We start from the raw sequence: 16,948 nt of genomic DNA on the forward strand, positions 1-16,948 counted from the left end.
AAAATCCCCTTGCTCATCTGTATCCCTTCCTGTCGCATAAAACTGTAAGTACGCTCATTTTCTGGTCATGAAGACTGTATCAATTGAGTGAACAATATCATATCAGCTTTGTTTTTATACGTCCACACTATCATGACTTACTATTTGTTGTCTGGCGATGACTGCCCCATAGGACGCAGTTATTCTTATCCTGACTGCAATTCTAGTTTTGTAACAGTTACCTGCCGAAAGTCCCTAATTAACTTCCCATCGGCGGTGTAAATGCGAGGGGTTTGTGATGATAGTGGAAAATGCCCACAACCAGCGTCTGTTTGTTTCATGCCGATTAGGTTTTATAGGACAGACACACTGCCCGAAATAGAGCTCAGAGTTGTCGTAATACGCTGTTTCATAGAAGGAGTGGACAATCACACGAGAATGGGATGGCACTAAATGTAAGAATATTCACGAAAGAGAGGACACCAAATCAGAAGCGAGAATCTGTGATCTTTTTACGTACACGATCCAACATCATAACGGATGCAACAACAGGGGACCATCTGGAGAGTTGAGCAACGTCAGATAATCAAGCTCAGAGTAGATCGTCGAAGAAAGTGGTAGACAGCATTCTGTTTGGGCCCATGGCTGGAAATCAACAGTACGCCAGTCAGATATAGCGATCGCTGGGTGCGAAAATGGAATCTTCTTTGACACAGATACTGGACAAGTAGGCATAAGTTTACACGATGAGAAAGCATTGTCACACGTGATTGTAAGCCGAAAAACAATCACACACTTTAAGCGACAGTTTTCCCCACACACAACCCCGTATAAAGTACACAGTTGGCTGTCACCGAAAGTGGCATTTATCTTGGGATGGTATTGATATAGAAGAAACAGAATAATTTACGAATGGAGCGTTCACCTTGACTTTTTGTCTGAATGTATTTTCTGGTTCAGTGAACACAAAATCGATACCGCGTCGGGTGGATCAAAGCAAACTAGAGGTGGCTCTACTTTCTCGAGGTCACCAGTTTAGCAAACTGCGTCGCTGAAATAGCCAACATTGTTTTTACTCAGCAGTTACATGTCATTCTACAAAGAACATTTACAGAATATTGGGCAACCAAAGCACGTGGCACATCGGTCGCCGGCTTGACAGCTCAGGCCATCTCCAATGGAAGGGTCAAACAAACAAACAAGAAGCTAGCGAGCATAAAATATTTCCTTCATCTGAAATGTCCGATATCCATTTTACGTGGATCTGTGATTTCAACAGCCGATGCAAACACGTTTTGTTTTGCCTACCATGCTGGTAACTTTATCAAAAAAGGGATTAGCAGCCTTTCATATTCTCTAGGGACTTTGTCTTGTAAGTGAACCCAGTCCATGCCGAGAAATACCTTCCAGGTGTTTCATCATTCTTAGGAATAGTCGGCATTTTGTATCTCATGAAACTCCATTGGGTTTCGAACCCGCAATCTCCCAGCTAGAAGCTTGACCACCTAACCGGCGAGCAGCTTGCGCCTGGGCACGATACAAACACACTCCTTATTCAGTCAAACCACGTGGGCATGTGTTGACTGGCTCCTTGAGTGAGGACTACTCAGATGGAAGTTCCGCTCATTGTGTGAATTTGTTGTTCCTCTTTTAGTAGTTTGAAGAGATTTGGAAATTTTCGGTTAAGATTTCGTCCTGCAAAGGAAGCCAGTCTATGGTGAAAGGCCGGAAAGAGCGGTACTAGCTGGGAAGTCTCGGATTCGAACCATTCTGAGGTTTCTGAGGTTTCGGGGGGGGGGGGGGAAAATGGCCAAAGGGGTTAGACGGCAATTTTCTAGATGGTTCGAATCCAACCTCCGCCACTCGAATTCCCCTGTCTAGGCTTGGGCAACCTGGCAGTATCCCAGCCCTCGTGCTTCCTTCGTGTGGCATGGCAGCTAGACACCGGAAGAGTGCTACAGCTGAACGATTTTCATCAAAACCGCACTGCTCATGATTCCCACCGAGGACGAGAGAGCTTCCTAGCATAGATTGCCTTCACCTACAGGACGAAGTCTTCAATGAAATCTCCCAAATTTCTTAGCAGAGTTTCAACTTCACTCTTGCCAGCGGGAGCATTTTCATTTGCCTTTTGGCTTCCACTTGACGGGAACATTTGTCATTTACAAAACCATGGCGGACATGCACGATTATCGTCGACATTTGTCTTGCTGTTGTCATCTTATATTAATCTAGTTATCCAGTCTTTCATTTAATGAATTCATCTTGAAATGTCGATTCCGGATGTGAATGTTTGTTGCGCAAGTGCTGCGGTTCGTTTTGTCGACGGGAAGCGCATTTGCAGACGTTCGTGTTTTGCCTGATTCTCATCGATTTGTCTCACAATACGGAATCGAAAAGCCACAGTAAATCACCAAATATCGACTTACAAGTACAGAAGGGAAAACACCGTACATTGAAGGGTTTCTTTATTGGGGAATGTGAAGGATAATAGCAGAGCGTACGAGATAAATCACTCGTTTATTTTGCTTTTTTTCAAACAAATATATGCAATTCAACCGAAATCAAGGACGACCGGAATTTTACTGGCAGACATCCTTCATGCATATTTTATTTTAAACCATGGAGAGACCTAACACAGAGCGGTCTTGATAACAGTTATCCGAATAGGTTTGAGTTGCCCTAAGAAGCAACGCGTGACGGCGCCAGAAGATGAGTGAGTTTTCATGAAGGAAACTACTCACAAGGTTGCTGAAAATTGTTCGACAGCCCACGACCGGTTTTGCCCTTCTTGGGGCACATCAAGTAGGCGTAGTCCCCGAGTTTCCGTCAACCTGATGTTCTACTGGAGCCCAAATTGGACGTTTTTCGAGGAGTGCACTCATAGTTGTTGAAACCCATGGAGTTGTTGAAAACTCTTCGGTTTCGCCATTTTTAGAGCCAATTAGGAAGGTTTAAATGGACCACAAATTTGACGGTAACTCAGAGAATGAGCCCATCGGATGACCCTCAGGGACCTTCGAGGACTGCGCCTACCTGATGAGCCCCAAGAAGGGTAAAACCGGTCGTGGGCTGTCGAAGAGTTTTCAGCAACCTTGAGAGTAGTTTTCTTCATGAAAATATACTGCGATATCTCGAATATCGTGCCAACTGAAACATGAGGCGGCCTGTTTGCAGGACATGCAGTTGTAGAATGCCATAAACGAGAGGTCCAATTGAGTCTCTCGTGAAAACGAGTGAGTTATTGTGAAAGAACTCAGTCTACTCAATCCACCATCAACCATATGAAATCGAAACTTTGGTATAATTGTTTTGCGTAACACATAGGCAGGCCCGCACCCGAGCAAAATTCCCGAATTTTTTTTACTTTTCTTGGACGAATAGTGATAACTGAGATATCAGAGGCTGGAGCGTGTGCAAGAATAAAAGCTGGAGAGATGGATTCTGCTCATCAGTGGTTTGAATGAGAGATGACTGGTTGGGACCTTTTTTCCATCCTACAAAACCATGTTTATCACGATGTATGGCCGCAAGCACATCAAAGAGTCTCTCAAATTTTCACCACGTCTTGAGAGTTGGGTGATTAACGGGATAAACATTGAATAACACAGTAATAAAGGGACAAATGTCTTTAAGAAGATACACCCTACTACACATATGTGTACGGTTATGGTCTATATTTTCAATATTTTCAGTACTGCCGGTCTTTTTAGCATACAGTTGCATTTTGTTAGCTGGTAGTTCTGCTCAACTTGTAAGAAACTGATTGAAGTGGAAAGGACAAGTAAAGTTATTTATTGTGCTATTTCATACTCACTGATTCTGTACTACACCATAGATTTCAGCAATCATAATATACTAGTCTATACTATACTGTACTGGTCTATAGTGTGTTGTGCCATACTGTACCACACTATAGAGTTACTCAGATCATTTTCTATCTTCTGGAATTTCCTAGTGTCAAGAACCGCTAAGTAAACTTGATGCACTTGTTTCTAGTACAGATAACCACTGATTTCCACTGATTCTCCACCTTATTCTATGAAGAAAACGTCATCGGTTTCACTGCACGTCCGTTTGAATTTGTCAGGTTCCTTTAAGACATAATATGTTGCCGCGCACCGATCACTTCACTCTTGAGATAGCCGTTTCCGTTCCCGATGCCATTTCCCGTTTATCCACTGTCAAAATGAATTCGAGGGAATGACCTTTTGCTAGTCAGATTTACTGGTGCCATTTTTTTGTCTGAGAGCTACGCATTGACTGAAAAACATTTCTGCCTTAGCGAATATACACTCATCTGCAAACTAATTTGGTTCTTTCGAGAGACTCACCTGGAACCCAGCTGAATCTCTCGTTTATGATGGTCGCAGCGACTGAAACATGAGGCGGCCTGGTGCAGCACATTAAGTTGTCTGAGAACATCATAAACGAGAGATCCAGCTGGGTTCCAGGTGAGTCTCTCGAAAGAACCAAATTAGTTTGCAAATAAGTGTATATTCGGCAATTTCGTGCAATTTGGTTTCAAGTAGAACATAAGGTTGGCGGAAACCCGGGGACTGCGCCTACCTGATGAGCCCCATAAAGGGCGAAACCGGTCGTGGGCTGTCGATGGATTTTCAGCAACCTTATGAGCAGTACATTACAAATATACATTTCTGCCTTCTTCTTTTGCCAACACGCAACATAAAATGTCACATTTGGAAGCATACAAACATCTTTCAAACCAATGAGGCAGAATAACATGTAAGTGACGTTTCTGTCTCTTAAAGTGTGCTTGTAACGAGCATTCATCTGTATTTTGGTCAAGGATACTATGTTCTAGAACAACTGAAGGTTAGCTCATCAATCGCAGTACGACTGTTAGAAGGATATTGTTCTAAAGCAAATACTCAAATCGAATGCTCAACCCTAACACTGCTATTTCATTCTATTTTCCACTGAAATATTTCAGTGTTTCTTCAGTGCATTTGTCACTGACTGAGCTAATCGCACGGGAAGTCTAACGTTTGCCCTCATGATATACAATTTACATTCACCGAATGGGAGAAGTAGCATAAAAATAGTAACCTTACGCACATCTAAAAGAGACTGAAAAAGCTGGAAAGGTTTTCTTCTCACCATGGCCAAATGTACTTTGTTTTTAAAGGCTCTATTACAATGTTAACTTCTGATATCTCAGTTTAAGTGTTCATCATCAAGAGGATTCTTAGTCGCAAGGAAATAGTTCCGAAAGGTGTGTTTTAGTGAGCATTTCACTGATGGTCAGCGTATAGCATTCCTTGAGGTTTAAGCGTCCTGAACAACCATGTTTCTTCAAGTAAGCATATAAACTGATCGAATTCCCAGCGTAAAACGATGGATTGATAGGAAGGACGATAAATACCGCCCCGTGCCGATTTAGGTGCTTGCGATTCCAAAGTCTGTGAACTACTTTCAACCGCTTTTGTATGAATCTGTCCTTTCATGAACTTGGTGTACCTCAGACAGCAATGCGTTATTGTTTGCTTCTTGAGACACTGTTCACATGCAACCACTTATATGGCTGCACAATGAGCATTACAGTACTTTTGACCTGTCGCTAAGTGTTCACGTGATGCAGCTCTAAGGGGCCTGGGAAAATTCAAATCAGCTTGCAAATGGTATTCAGCATTGCTCTTTTTCTCTGAGTAAACTAAATTAACAGCAGGTAACAACAATCAACCTCAAAATGTACCCATCCTGAGGATTCAACGGACACGCATTTGCTTCCTTCATCCACCATCGCAAATATAAAATCGATAGAGTCGATAGAAACTGGGTGGTTGCATCAACCTGACAGTCCCTGTGATGATAAAACGGGTAGTGGACTGTTGATGTTTTCGTCAGCCATATAGATAGTGTTATATGACGGAAAGTTACTCGACCCATTTTACGATTTTATCTGCAGGTGGAAAAAGTGCCTTCTCTGTGACATGAATAAACCGGTTTCACCTACTGTGAACATTGTTCAGATGAGAGTATCAGCTATTGGTGACGTGGGACATTGCACATAGCCCAGGTGTACCCCTTGGTTGCTGGTCTGTTCGCCAAGCTTGATAGTTGGATTGCAAAAGTTCCGTCGTCCGTTGAGATGGAGTCATTAGTGCACTGATGTACTATTGACAGACAGCAGGTTGCTTTCGACGCGATTAGTGCTGTTTATTCGGATCGGACTTCACGCGGTGACAGAATCTGATGATGTATGTACATGTTTCAACTTCGGCAGTTGCCTCGCTCGCTTCGCCGCACCACATATGGAAGTCCACCAGGGATAAACGTGCCGTTCTCGTTGCAACCACCACAAAGCAAAGCCACCTGCAAGCGAAACCAATCTATTCTGAAAACAAGAGAAGCACTGTACAGTTGATTCATCTTTACTGTGAATCATCATCAGTGCGCGTCCCCAGGGAGTTACGAACTCGCAACCTCCCCGCCAGTGGCTAAACACTTGACCATTTGGCCACTTGCTGCTGATCGACGATGTAGATAACGGGCATTTCCTATTAGTCTGGGATTTTCCTGTGGCCCATGCACAGAAGAAGGCTGCTGAATTTGTGCCATCTCACAACTATTCTGTCGATCAGTGGTTAGGTGGACTCCACATCGCACATGTTGAAGGTCATATCGCGAGTCACAAACGCTTTAAATATTTGTTTACTCACAAGTAGTGTAAATTTTAGTACCCTCCAGTCTTACGAGGATTGAAGCTGCCCGATCTGCCGGATACCAGACGGATGAGTTTGGTTGTGGTATTTTCATTCTCCTTAATTTTCCTATGGCGCAGAAGTCAACTGAGATGGGATATCCTGCTGTTAGATAGACATCGAATTTGGGTGGATGATGTGGTTTTTTTTCGAGAAATATGCACCTGTGCGGTCCAGGATCTGTAAAGCTAAAATTTCCACACTGAATATAAGTCCAGTAAATACTCGATCGAGAACTTATGTAATTTTTGGTGTATGGAATATGTAACCGTTTTCATTTCAGAGTGGCTTGGTAAACAGTCGGTAGTTTTTAACTGGGAAACGTTTCTCTTTTGACACAAAGGCCACGTCTGGCCAAGTGAGTAGGTTGCCAAGTTGGCCAGGCATACGGAGAACCAATCAGTAAGACGTCTTCGGATTAGCGCACTAGATCCGCGATGAATACCAATTAACGGTTCTTGTGGGTTAGTGTGGTTGCCCAAGACTTGCGGTGATGGGTCGGGGGAGTTTCAAATTATTCGCGATCCGGTTTGGTTCTTTTATCTTCCACCTTAATGTGCATTGATTGATGATTCACTGTGCGTGCCATTGATCTGTGTGGGATTGTGCGTTTTACGATAATTTAACTGGGGGGAGCGAAGGCTGCGGAGGTTAAGTATAATTCAGATGATGACTCGTCCTCTTCGCATACCAACAGGTGTCAGCTTGACTGATCAAAAACCGTTCTCCACGCGCTTGCCACTTCCACGTCTTTTATTCTGTTAATGTCGGGATACTTGGCGATTTCTACCGCTTCGGCCATCAGTCTCTGTGACCGTAGTCCGCGCCTCAGTTTGAAACTCCCCCTTTTCATCAACCAAGATTTGGGCAACCACACTAATTGACAAGGACCAATAATAAGCATTCAAAACGGATCTAGTGCGCTCATCTGAAAACGTCCTACTGATTGGTTCTCCGTGCGCCTTAAAACCTGGCCAACTTAGTAACCAACCCATCTGGCCTGATGAGGCCTTTGTATCAAAAGCAAAACGTCAAAAATGAGTGAGTGTTTACCAGGCCCTTCGAAGCGACAACTTTTCAATCGGTTCCAAATTTTTCCCAACTGAGTGAAAGATATAACCATCTTGTTGTTGAGTCTTAAGTTCCTCGTTGCCCAAGGGAAGTCTTTTCTTCTAGTGTCAACCGAAATTCTTCTGGGATGCTCGCTACAGGTAGTTATTTCTTTACGAGTTCTACTGTGGTGCGGTAACTCAACGCTCCCCTAAATAGAAACCAAATTCAGTTTTTCTAGTCTAAAGGATGGGATGTTCTGTAAGTCACCATTTGATAAATAACTGTCCGTAGTCCTGCTCACCAATAAATCAGTACTCGGTAATTTTCTAATTTCATTTGCAGATTTGGTATCCTCAGATGTCGTATTGAGCAACTCATATGCGTCCTGCACTGCAACTCCTTTATACAGACAAAATTGCGGCCAAAGCTTGGTGTTAACGACCGGTAGCGCAGCACATTCGAACCTTCGCACTGCTAATTCGAATTACGAAATAAGTTATCGTACTGGAATTATTTCTATTCGTTCTAGTTCGTTCTTCAAATCTGAAGTGCTTATGCACACGCAGGCCCAGAAGCCCGAATTCTACTTCCATTTTTTAAGCCTTCTGAATTAAGTCAACTGATTAGTTCCTTGAAAATATTGTGGAAAAGGGATGCGAATGACATCAACTGGAGGCATCGCCTTCTGCTCTGATGTTGGGCGGTTCCATTAAATCTCCCCAACCATTTTGTATTACGTGTTCCGAACAGCGCTCGTTCTCTTCCCTAGATACCTTGGAAATCTGGATTTCCTGACATTAAAACAGTATTCTGAATTATAATTGCAGCTTATTGATATCGTCAGATCCTATTTTCAACAAATCGCAAACGATCACTTTCGAAGTAGGTGCGTTATTGATTACCGTGTCTTTTTGACACCCTCGAAGATCCAGTTCGGTGGCCAGGTGACTAGGATTGCGGAATACCATTTCGGCCGTCCGGTGCTGACAGCGTTCATTTTGAGTGCCGAGCCCGCCCTAATGCTTTGTACGCCTGTTTCAAATACCCATGATTCGTCTTTTACCTGTCGGCGTTATTGTGGCGAATTCGCCTCTTGGAAGATTTCTTAGTGCATCTTGCTCTTGTTTTGATGTTTTGGCGTGTTTTTGTTTCCTTTATTCAATGGTATATTTGCTCGCAGAATTCGTCGCCGAAATTCCTCAGACAGTTCATTCGTTCTCAAATCGTGTTTGAAACCGGCCATGCAATCATTGTTGAGTGAGCCCCTGACACGATAGTCGAGTCTCCCTATTAAACGATATTGTATTTTGAGCTAGGGATCGACCAGCTAAGTTTCCCACCCAACTTCCATAAGATATTGGAGTTGGGACGTTTGACTAGTTTCACTGAATACTTAAGGTTACTTGTGGATACTTCAGTTTTCTGCTTTTGCGGTGTAGATTCTACTCATATTTGCTGTCACCTTTGATGTTGTACCCCGGGAGACAGTTGCCCGTACTACTTTGTTTCACCTAAGTAAGCACGTGAGTATTTTGTGTCGTTCAATAGAATGCGCAAATTCAAGCGCTGTCCACCCTGTTTGTGCGTTTAGATGAGTAGTAATGCCTCCTCGTTTGGCGACGAAACGTTTGCAAGTTAATTACCAAGTTCGGTGAACAGCCAACCAAGAAACGCACAAATACGTTCAAATGGATATAAATATCATGGCATGAGACTGCGAAATAAGAAAAGGAATTTCTACAAGCACGGTAATCCCAAATGATATCAGTCAGCACACAGTCTAAGCGTCCTTACGACCGAATGACCACCAAAGTTACTGAGGCGATGAGTCAAGACCGGCCATCAGGCCATTGAATAGGGAACAGGATTCGCTCTGGTGAAAAAAGAACGAAATCACGGCATGGGGACCGGGAGGTCAAGTATGAAAACCACTCGGACGTCTGCCAGTCAGGTGACAGGTCACTCAGCAGGACAGTAGGAACAAGCATACCAACAACCAATGGTTGGTTAAGGCCGTTCAGTCTGATTATTCACGACCAATCAAACACGTTCATTTCATTTCCTCTGCTCACTATTTACTTTGAACTAAAAAACGTGTAAGACTGAACGAAGCTGTCTCACGCCGTTTGATCAAAAAGTCTAAAAAACTGAAGCTCAGAATACGTAATTTGGCCTACGAGCCAGTGCTCTCTTTTTGACTAGTCACAGGGGCCCACGAATATCTGCCTACTCGTGAGTAGTTCGATGTATCAATACTTTCACGCTTGAGACACCAGGCTGACCAATCAGGGCACCAGTAAACTGACAAATCTTCGTCCATCTTCGCATGCTCATCAGCTAAAGAGTAGTTAACGGAACTATAATCCTCGCACTGGGATACTAAATTAAGCGGCCCTTTATAGGAATGACCAGACTACCTCACTAAGCATCCAATCGCAGAAATGCATATTAAATCCCAGTAAGACAAGGAGCAACACTTGGCAGTTCATGCAATGTATGCCAATTAACTCCTTTTCTGTGCACTTATGGAATTCCCAACTTCCATGGATATTCCCTTATCCTGGGCCCAGCTGGAATCGACTCCTCAAAAATGCTCATCTTGAGGATTGCAACAAAATATACTCCGCGGTATTTTCAAACGCTCGGAAACGATTGAGTGATCGTTGTTTTCAAAGATCTACCGATTGTTACTAAACTTTTACGAAACACACCTCGGTAGTTATATCGAATAAGTCGTACTTCAAATGTGAGGAGGTGTGTGATCTACTCGCAGGAATTCCCCCAAGCCCGTGTGGCGGCCTCAGAATAATACACGCGGTTCCTGCAATTTCAATCTCAAGTTCAATCTCAAAAGGACTCTGAAAGAAGAGGGACTTATTCCCGGGTGTATTCATTAAAGAGATTACAGTTGATGTGTACTCCACACGTGAAAGGCGGTAAAGGGGTAGGAGGCTGTGGAACTGAGCTTCAAAGCTGCCGTATACACCGATACAACTCTCCGTATAAGAGTAAGAACAAAAGTAAAGCTAGTAATAACCGCTCAAAATTGGGAGTTGATGGGGTGGTGGTACCGTGCTTTGGATCACAGAACGGGAAGATAGCATCGGTGCGCGTTTGGGTGAGTCTCTCCGTTTGCCGACGAAGCATTTGCAAACGGGGAGATCAAAAGCCATCTCGACGCACTCGAGCCACCAGTTTTTTTCAGCTCAGTGCCCTCTAACTATACATTCAGACAACAGATATGCCTCTAACTAACATTCAGACAACAGATATGCTGCACAGCTTGTTGAAGGGGCCAGAAAGGGGAGATGAATGGACTTTTATGGGAGAGCTGCGGAGTCCCTGCACTAAATCATCTCAACATTCAAAGCAAAATACACTGGACTTAGTTCTTACTTCTTCTCAAGGTCACTTACTGGACAAATTCGAAGGAAGCTTGACAACTGACAAAGTAGAAGAGTAACGTGTTAAGCGGTGAATGTGTTCACGCTGAAGTGACATTCTTTTGCAGCACACTGAATCAATATTCTTTCAAGAGACAAAAGGAAACTATCTTTCACCGGGCAATTAATATTGATTCTACAATGAGGCTACCATTTTTTAACGTGGCAGTGTCATGATTTGCAACATTCTTATTCTGCCTGCTTGCGTGACGCCTTTCACACCTGTGTCCTTCTAAGTTGCGTGCCGAAACGAGTTGCTATGGTCTCTACTGCTAACGTCAAACGGACGGAATAAAATTAGCTAATTGTCGATCATGCTCAGGTAATCAATGTGAGAGAGATCATTCAGGCGCCTGCTTGTTCTCGAATGAACTATCGTTCGTAAAATTTGCTCCATTTTGCCGGAAGGCGTTGAATTTCAAGCGGGTCAAGAGTGATTTTGTGATTATGTAGTAGTTAAGTTAAACTGAGGATTGCTAGGATGCAAAATACGTTGAATAAAAACACGCCACCTCACTCATTAAATCTGAAAGGATATCGGGCGTCGGAGATTCCGGTCCACAGACGTGGACTGCTCAGTTTTGTAACCGGGCCTGCTGGAAGGCAAAATGCGGGAGAAAGCGAATAGCACCTGAAGTGTGACCGGATTTCTACTGCTTCTGAAGCAGAAATAAACAGCTAAAATGTGAGTACAAATAACTTAGTCAAGAATGCATAAAACAATCGGCGGGAGGAGATCGATAATGACCGGGCGTACCAATGGGAATGACGCAATAAACAACCAATTATCAGGCTTCATATGAGCCTGTGAGTAACTCTAAACACTACATCGAAATATGAAAGCAAAGACCAGTCTTACTTCTCCAAAATGGATTCCTCGCAGTCTGCTTTTTTCCATAAATTAAAAGCGGTGTCACACAGCGGCCCACTCGAATGATCACCGGAATCCACTTTTTGTGCACATTGAAGTGCAACAGAAAGTAGAAATTAACAAACGAATTCAGGGGAAGACTCAATGGAAGAGAAAGCACTAAAAGTATAGCTTTTCATTCTGGTTCTGCTTTTTGATATTTCATTAGCCAAACGAAGTGAAACGAAATGGGTTCTTTACTCTCCCAAGTCGGGTAAAGTTGTTTACCTCGACTGATGACCGATCTTTTGTTCGACACTGCCACCTGCTATCATTTGGATGAAAACTAACGAACGGACTCAACTCCTCAAGATAAACGCTCGCTTGCAAATCGTTCAAGTGGTAACGAGATAAATACGTCAAATTCAAACTAATGTTTGTCGCGTTTCACAAAGGCCGCCTCGTGTTTCAATTGGAATGATCTCAAAATGAGTTCCTTGGCATGATGCCATTCGTAAGGCTGTCCAGGAATGTACATCAGTCAATATGAGGTGTGATGTCCAAAAGGCTGAATTTCTGTGATTTCAGCTGTGGATGTGGAACTTGAAAGCTCATGCATCTCCCTAATGGTGAAGACCTTACAATTAGGATAAGGCGTGCACTACACATTGGACTTAACTGAATGAAATTCCACCCTACACCTTCGTTTCTTCAGAAACAAGTTCTACGGTTTTGATCCTAGGATATTGGCACCAAATGTGAGCTTGCAAGCCTAATGGAGAGGTGCGTAATTAAGAGAAAAATAAGAACTAACTGCGACGAATGTCGTCGCCACCTCGATGTTCAGTCTCACTTTGCATGCTTGTAGTTTGAACGTGACTGGTACAAGTACAACCAGGAATATTCGATGCAAACGAGTCTGATATTCATGGCTTCATCTCACGAATCAGCGTCTGAGCTAGAGGTTGACTTTCTCAACAAACAAGCATTCTTAGTACCAATGATATTTTGAAAGTTCTGAAGACAGACGATTCGGGCGCAGGTTATTGCTCGACAGGATCTGTCAGGTTTTTTTTATCTCACTTAGAGTGACAGCATTATCGACGCTGCCGCCAATGAACGGTGCCATAATTTATGCGTATACGGTTTCTAGGCTTATACGCTTAAAATATCAGGAAGTGAGAAGCGGAAGCGCCAATTTTTTCTACTCTTTTGCTCGACAGATCTGTCAGGTTTTTTTTATCTCACTTAGAGTGACCGCATTATCGACGCTGCCGCCAATGAACGGTGCCATAATTTATGCGTATACGGTTTCTAGGCTTATACGCTTAAAATATCAGGAAGTGAGAAGCGGAAGCGCCAATTTTTTCTACTCTTCAGTCGTACTCAACTGTCCGGAGATTAGTAATCAATAGTTTTCGTCCACTTCTTTCCGAGTTCTGAACAAATACTTCCACATCTAAGTCTCTCTCTTCCATGGTTACTCTCTCCATAATATACGAAAAAGTGGCTTTTTAATGCCGGGCCAACTTTTACCAAGTACATTCAGTCAAAGGATATCATAAAATAAGGATCCATCCGCATCTATCATTCAAACATTGAATGAGTCATAACCAGAACCCCATCATCCTGTTTATTCACGGCAACGTGCAATGGAGTTTGGATGTAACAATTATGGGCATAAAATTAGCGTCATTTCGTTAAATAGCCCGTTTTATTGACAAATAACATGAAACAGATCAATACCACCGAACTGACTGTATTTTATCATGCAAACATCATCCTTGTAGCAGGTTCCGAAGTCTGTTTCTTATCTGGAAAGCAATTATCCGGCATATCAGTAACAACATGGTTCGCTTGCTGAAACCGAGTGACGGTTGACACAATGGTGAGTATAAAGCCCCACGAACTTCTTGCGGGTTAGTGTGTTTTTGAACGCGTCTGGCAACCGCGATTGTACCTCTCAGGTTGAATGATTTAACTTTGAAGCCTTCGTAGCCTGTAAAACACGCGAGTTAGACAAGGTGAATGGGTGAGGCACGTATTTCGATACCGGATTAATTACTACTGCTTCTTGTTGCCACAAGCAAGCAAAATAGGAGTAGTTCGCGGTAGCGTTGTTATATCTAGCAGACTTGATTAAGGTGCCTGTTTTCTCAGGGTAGATCTTGATAAAGATCCCTGTGATTAGGCCGCTGGAATGAGGGCTACTCAATGACAAGCTAGAATTTACGTTCAAAACGACCTACTGATACGTTCTGTTGGACGAAGACTTATGCGAGCGTCCTTGCATAGTGCTTTCCTTAAACCATAATTGACGTGAATATACATTCATTGGCAAACCAATTTGGTTTTTCGAGAGACTCAGCTGAATCTCTAGTTTGTGATGCTCTCAGGCAACTGAATGTACTGGACCAGGCCGCCTCATGTTTCATTCAGTACGATATTCGAGATATCACGATCTTTGTAACGTACTACTCATAAGGTTGCTGACAATCCGTCGACAGCCCACGACCGGTTTCGGCATTTTGGGGCTCATCAAGTAGGCACAGTCCTCGGGTTTTCACATTCAGTTGCCTGGAAACACCACAGAGGAGAGATTCAGCTGGGTTCCAGGTGAGTCCCTCGGAAAACCAAATTGGTTTGCAAATGAATGTATATTTGTGCAATTTGGTTTCAATTAGAACATAAGGTTGACGGAAACCCGGGGACTGCGCCTACCTGATGTGCCCCAAAAACGGCGAAACCGTTCGTGGGCTGTCGGCGGATTTTCAGCAACCTTATGAGTAATACATGTGTTTTTTGACGCGTTTCTTTCTAAACATTGAATCAACCTTAGGGTTCTTGCTCTTTCTGGGTGACCATCCGCCTGATATCTGCAGGCTAAATTTATCGATCGCATGAGATGCCGTTTTTCACCTACTAGACTTGTTGGCACGATGACTGACTTCTGTCCATAGGTATCGCGCAAAAGTAGAACTAACACCAAACTAACTAAACACCAACGGCCTGAAGTCCTGTCGACTGAACATTTGGGAGGGACAGACACCGAAAATTTGATTGATGTGTAATCGGAGGTTCAATGGCCCACAGGCAACGATGAGTAACGTCTGTTTTTTTCTAACCGACGCGGTTTCAGAGTAATAGCATACTCGGGCAACCAACCAATGTTTTTGTGGTCCGTAAACCATCACGAAGAAAGTGCACAACAAAAAACCTAACGCTTGTGTCAATCCGCGCAATGGTAATGGACCAATAAGCAGTGAGGTATTGATTGCCAGTGAGTGTAAAAACAACCTATAGAGGAAAGGATGACACTCAGAATTCCGCGATTATCATTCGGCTGCTAAAAAAACTTGAACTAAATCGAATCGCTTCAAACGACGACCACACTAACAGCGTTCAAATTAACACTTGGAAGCGGGCTCAAACCCAACGGTACTTGAACGTGGTCGAAGCAGAAGATGCCGAACGGCAAGGGAAAGACCATATGTAAATTCTCCATTAACCAGTGTATAAACATGGTGAAATGAACTCGGTGAGTTTCAAAACGGAAATTGGAATTCCGAACACGCACGCAGCTCTCCCCACGCACACGATCAAACCAATCTCGGTACGTGCTTTTGTGTCGTTAACGCGAACTGATGAAATGCTGGACACCCCTATCCGTGTCTTGCAGACACAGTGTAGGCTTCTGTGCGTGTTGCAAGAGCACGTGCTTTTTGAAGGCGAACTGGACCAAGTGGAGTGTCCTTTCACTAAACGACCCCCCACCAACGCCAACGAGTACGTGACTAAAACCATGCCAGATTGTTGACAAACGATCATCGTGTAACGAACGAATGCTGCGTTCACACACGCGTGCCAGGTTTGTTTTCGTGTCCGCCTTAGGCATGTGTGTTTGGCTCCCGGGTAGGAACAGTATATGACTGAGTTAGCAATGCGGCACGCCCTGGTCATAGTCTCACGTAATCACCACACGCAACTCCAGGGAATTGCCTATCTGTGCTGAGTGAATGTACACAGTTTTTTTCTTTTAGTGAAGCTAGAGAAAGATGCCACCTATCCAGTGGGATTAATAACTATCGATAGGAGAGCTTTTGTATGCGTACTAATTAGTGGATATAGTACTGAGGAGAAAAAAACGAAGATCCACACTCATCAGTAGCCTTTTTTCAAATCTGGCTCACGGCAAACGAAAAACATTTTCCAGAGGGGCCTGGACACAAAAGCATTGGGCAAGTCACTAAGTTGGAGTGGTTATAAGGTAGACGGTGGACAAATTAGTAAGACCACTCTGGGTTAGCACACTAGATCAGTGTTAGATGTCAAGGAAAGGTTCTTGTCGGTTAGTGAGGTGGTCTAATTCTTACATTTGGTAAGCTGGGGGGAAATTTCAAATTGATTTTGATCGGGTATGGTCCCCTACTCTTTCACTTCAAGGTGCTTCAAATGATGATCCACTGTGGGTGTCACTGGCAGATTTCGCTAGTCTAAGTGAACTGGTCTGTCAACTAGTTAGATCCAAATAAAACTAGAAAACGAGTCAATCTGAATACTACAGTAGCAAAAAATGACATTTTCATGAAGGAAACTACTCACAAGGTTGCTGAAAACTCTCCGACCAAGACCGGTTCGCTCTTCTTGGGGCTCATCAAATAAGGCCATTCCTCAAGTTTCCGCCAAGCCTATGTCCTAATTGAGCCCAAATTGGATTGATTGCGACAAACGCACCCATTCGCAAATCAATTTGGTTTTCACGAGAGACTCGACTGAATCTCTCGTTTATGTTATTCAATTTAGTGTATTTCTCGAAAACCAACATTTATTGGAAGCTCAGCAAATACTGCATGATCGTATGGTTATTCATTCATTCACTTTCCAGCAAATTCAGCTGC

Source organism: Opisthorchis viverrini (assembly GCF_000715545.1).
Source record: "Opisthorchis viverrini unplaced genomic scaffold opera_v5_91, whole genome shotgun sequence".
Lineage (NCBI taxonomy): Eukaryota > Metazoa > Platyhelminthes > Trematoda > Opisthorchiida > Opisthorchiidae > Opisthorchis > Opisthorchis viverrini.